This window comes from Mus caroli, chromosome X (assembly GCF_900094665.2).
Source record: "Mus caroli chromosome X, CAROLI_EIJ_v1.1, whole genome shotgun sequence".
Taxonomy (NCBI): Eukaryota; Metazoa; Chordata; class Mammalia; order Rodentia; family Muridae; genus Mus; species Mus caroli.
In genome coordinates, this window is record NC_034589.1 from 71,562,314 (window position 1) to 71,567,777 (window position 5,464).

General features: G+C 39.6%; 1 pseudogene; it reads right to left on the reverse strand.

Moving 5' to 3' along the window:
• Positions 1 to 3,560: 3,560 nt before the first annotated feature.
• LOC110286247 overlaps positions 3,561 to 5,464 on the reverse strand; it is a 2,455-nt pseudogene continuing 551 nt past the window's right edge.

Here is a 5,464-nt window from a genome sequence, read left to right on the forward strand (position 1 = left end):
AACCTCATCCTGTAGTTTATGAATTCATCAGTGGAGAGTAGACATTTAACTATCATGAGTATGCTCTTATAAGCACATATGCACATATTTCTGAGTCTCTGTGATTTTAATTCACTTGCTCCCATACTCAGTGCTTAACATGTGTAATGGGGATTGAAGTCAGGTCCTTATTCTTGCACAAGAAGCACTACTCACTGAACTATCTCCCTGCCCCAAAACTGAGTTTCAAAGCAGCTGAACCCTTATCATTTCTATCAGCAAAATTTGAATGATTCAGTTGAAGTGGAAACTTCTAGTTCTTTGGAATGTTAGTTATGTTTGCTGGGGCACAGAGGTGAAAGGATGTCTTTCTAAAGCAAACATGTTAAAGACTGTTTTCCTGAAGCAGACACAGGTGAAAGGATGTTTTGATATAGTAGAACCATGAAAGAAGCCAGGATAAAGGAGTATAAATATGACCCCACAGACAGTGGCAGACGAGCACTGAGCATTGTTGTGGTTTGCTCCACCTTACTATTCTTCCCTAAAGATATGCATGTATTGATTCAACTTACATAGCTTTGATGAGGTCAACTTGTGGTAACTCTTACATTAAACTTGCCCAAGAACTGCTTGTGAATTTCCTGTGACAGTTGCAACTTCTATGGCCGTGCCTCAGGAGCCTGACGGTTTCTTCAGGATTGAAGTACAGCCTAGTATCTGTTTGCTGAAAGGACCAGTCCTGTAGATGCTGGTTTGTGCCTGGTGTCTGCCTCCCTAGAGGACTAGTCTGCAGCTGCTAAGTCTTATTCGGTGTTTTCTACGGGACTGAACTGCTGCTCAGGGAGTACGAACTCACTCCTAAAGATCTACTGCTGAACATATACTAATAACTTTTTGGGCTCTATCTCTAGCAATGCTGTAAATACAGTCGAGACTGTTTTTTTTTAAATTAATTAGTTAGTTAATTAATCAATAATGAATGAATTGGTAATTAATTAAAGGTCTTACTCTGGAGTCCTGGTTTTAGAAGCACTAATAACTTCCACTACCTCTGTTGGATGGTGGGCTAGAGGATAGGTTGAATCCAAGTAGGTTGCAAAGAATGTATGCCTACATTCAGTTTCTTCACTTCCTCATTAACATCTGTTATTCTCTCTTTAAATTATAGCTACGTTAGTGCACATGAAGCAGACATGTCAGGTAGTGTTCTCATGCATATACCATACAATGCAGAATTTCTCTTTCATTAAGGACATGTCTTAATGCTATCTATTTGTTATGATTAAGGAGACAATATTGACCTGTCATTATTGATCCAAGTGCATAGTTCACATAAATGGTCATTCTGGGTGTTGGACGTTCTCTGAGACACTGTATTTAGTTTTATTTTGTCATTGTTATTTTTTGAGATGGGATCACATGATGCAGACCAGGCTTATCTTGAATTATCAACATTTTTGCTTCAGTCTTTAAGCCCAGGTATTGAAAGTATATGCCACAATATCTTTTTTTAAAATTGGGTTAGTTTTATTTTTTAAAATTGATCTGTGAATTTTTCTTACAATTTATAAATACAATTTTATTTTTGGCGTTTTGAGACAGGTCCTTCTCTGTGTAACCTTGGCTGGACTAGAACTTGCTTTGAGGACTAGACTGGCCTCCAATTCACATAGATCTGACTGCCTCTGCCTCCCCAGTGCTGTGATAAGGATATATGCAACTATGTCTTTCTCACAGATATCTCTTTAGATATAGGTTTTGCAATATTTTCTCATACAGTATAGATTAGCATTGTACATTTTAGTTTGAGGTACTGGGGCTATGACCCCTTGCTAGGCAAGTATTGTGCGACTGAGCTAGCTACATGCCTGCCTTGTACTTCCTTGCATTTTTGTTGTGTCTTTCTTTGGAGTAATTGTTGGGGGCCATCCAGCAGCCCGCAACGTGAACGGTTCAACTGAGATGGCAGCTCCGAGCTGAAAAGAGAGGAAACTAGACGGGGCCAAAGAAGAAACGGAGCAAAGTCTCTGATCAAAGCTCAATTTTACTAGTACCGACATTCAGTTATAAAGGAAGGGGGAGGGGACCCGATTCCCGCCAAATAACTCCGGGTCCAGTAGCAGGGTGAACACGTGTGTGGCTCCAAGCAGCAAAGCAACAGGGTCTAGCAGTGGGCGTGGCAGAACGAATGAGCAGGAAACTCCACCCCTGAGAAAGCAGGTTTCAGGCTGGGAGAAGGGAGACTACATCTCCTCCCATTTGTTAACAAAAAATAAATTTAAAAAAAAAGGGCGGGGGGGGAAGGGCTGGCCTGAGGCAAAAAAATTTATCTATGCTCAATAGTTTTGCCTGAGTTCTTAGGGCTAAAGAAAAAACCTGTTTCCGTGGGATTCCCTAACTTTTCTTATGGTAAACTGTATCTGGCAAAGACTGTCCTTTTTATCCTAGTAAACCACTAACAGAATAGCCCTGAGCTGTAGGCTCTGACTTTATAATGTTAATTAGTGCTGAATAGGTAACTACTTGGTTGCATTTTAAGTAGGGCGTTGGAACCCTGGCTAAGTTTGACTGAACAAATTTGAAATACACTTTATTAAGAATAACACTGAGTTGATATTCCTCCACAATTTTGGATGCCAGGGGGGAAACAGGGAGAAGGGGGGTGACGACCGGTTCCCTAGTACAAGGCCAATTGGCTTTTTTATTTGGGTGGGAGGCAGTGAAGGGCTTGCCTACTTTAATATATGAGGTTCAAGAATAAAGTTTGAGCATGTTGGTATATGGCTATAAATCTGCTGCTCAGGCAGGATAGAAGGATTGTGAGTTTGGGGGCCAATGGATAAAGTTGAGGGGCTAGGGGTGTAGCCATATGGTACAGCACTTACCTATCATGCTCAAGGCCTTGGGTTCTAACTCTAACAATGCTGTAAATACAGTTGAGATTGTTTAATTAATTAATTAATCAATCAATGAATTACTAATTAAGTAAAGGTCTTACTATGAAGTCCTAGTTTTGGAAACACTGTGTAGGCCAAACTAGCCTTTATCTTTTGGCAATCTTCATTCCTTTTCCTTTGGAGTTCTGGGATTACAGGCATGTGACATCATGCCTGCAAAGACTGCTCTAGTTAAACACACTGAAGCCATTTATATAATAAAATGATGCTGTCCATACCCAGTATACTGCCTGGGAACATATTGATTCTAAATACAATACTGCTGTCTACATTCTTTTTTTTGTTGTTTTTTTGTTTTGGTTTTTGAGACAGGGTTTCTCTGTATAGCTCTGGCTGTCCTGGAACTCACTTTGTAGACCAGGCTGGCCTCGAACTCAGAAATCTGCCTGCCTCTGCCTCCTGAGTTCTGGGATTAAAGGCATGCTCCACCAAGTCTGGCCTTACATTCTTTACCAAGAGCTAAGTAAGAGTCCAGGAGCACTGCTCTAGAGTGTCCCAGAGTCAGACTATAGTGTGTTTCAGAATCACTAGGAGCTCTTTCTCCTTAAGCACTCAAATTGCACCCCACATTCATCAGAGTTTCATATTTAGTAGGTGTGAAGTAGAAAGTAATAATCTGGCCTAAATTTTCTCAGAATCCTCAGAGAAATAACTGATGCTAACAGTACTGAGCCACAGGATGAGAACCAGGCACACAGCTACTTTTCCCAGAGTGCCTGTGGTTAGCAAAGCTGTTGAATGGTGAAAGGATTTTACCAATTTGCCAAGTACCTCCTCCGAGCTTTTAATCCCATAAGTGTGAATTTCTATGTCCTAAGGTGAAACAGGTTGTGTTTTCACCAAATTTTTGAACGTGGGATGAGTCTTAGAACCCCTTCATTATATTATTGCTATGGTTGCATTGTATGACTGAAGATATATTATTGTGTCTTATTGTGTCACAAAGCTGTCCCCCTACCATGTAAAGTTAGCACCAATAAATGCAGTATATCTGAAATTATGATCACATTGTTCTTCAATTGACACTGTCAATTGACACTACAAACCAAACCTTTTCTCCACTCTCAGTTATTTTCAGTGGAAAGACTATTAATTATGTTGACCTAAAACTAGAGCTGAATGTAAGCAAGTTACCCAAATTATGTAATGGTTTTGCGACCCTAACCTATAGGCATGCCAGTATCTGTACTGTCTTGAAATCAAAGCAACTGTGGTTTTTCCAAAACAAGATGCTTCAGAAACATTATCCCTTACTTTGATGTTTCAGGTTTTTTTATTTACAAACTACTTGCCCAGGCCATTCATTCATTCATTCATTCATTGGTACAAACCCTTTTGCATGCTAGGTCAATCACTGAGCATCTCCAACTTTACTTTTCTGTTTAAAAAGTGAAATCTGCTCTCTCTAAAACACAGCAGGAATTATGCACATAAGAATGCACAATGACTGGCAATATGCACAGGGCCTACACAGGTTCAAGCTAGATCGAGTCCCAGCACTAAATCTGGTAAATGGACAGAGACTTCCACTGTTAACCAAGAAGCTATGTGTAATTGCTATTCACTTCAAAGAGTTTTCTCTAACAGAAACTCAATTAACATTAACCACAGGTCAGGGCATGTCCCAAACACAGAAGTAGATTGCTAATTCAAAGTGAATAAAATAAAGTGAAATCTGTTGTTAAAGAAGACTGTTTTGGGGTTGGAGAATGTAGATTTTAGTTGGTAGAGTGCATGCCTAGCCAACATCAAGCCTGGTTTGATCCTAAACACTGCATAAACTAGCTATGCTTAGAACCCTGTTCCTGGTTAGTGGAGGCTATCTTGTGCTATTGAGACTGTCTACAGAAAAAGTGAGTGGCAGTATTTTCACTATTATAGTATGTGGGGGACACTGATGAATGCCTGTGCTGTAACCAACACCCCTTCTTTTTTATCACATGAAGCCCAATTTTGGCTCCACTAGTTTTGCTTTTGTGATTTGTTTTAGTCACTTTATTACCTATTAAGGCAGTAAATCCTTATTTGTCTAAGTGCATTCTAATCTTTGTGTTGTTAAAAGTATGTTCATGGCCTTCAACTTTCAGTTACCATGAAAATGCCAAGGGTTTTTTTTTTTTTTAAAACAGTTTTTCTGATCTGTGAATAGCATTCACAAGATGCTATGGTCTCTTCTTCACTGGCTGTGGCTACATATAGATGTAATGGCTCAGGATGCAGTAATTACCTTGAGGTCATGAGAAAGAAAAGCCTGAGGACAAAACTGATAACACAAGGCAGAGCAGACACATAGAAAAGACCTTGTGCTTGCTTTATTCTCTGAGATACTGCAACATATCAAAACCAAAAATTCCTGGAAGTTCCTTGACCTTGGTACTTCTTGGTAGTGAACATTCTCTCAGTAATTCACAATGTTTGGAGCAGCATTTTGTTCTCCATATATGGTTTGAAGGCACACACTGTGTCCTGTTCTCTCTCTTTCTTTCTTTCTTTCTTTCTTTCTTTCTTTCTTTCTTTCTTTCTTT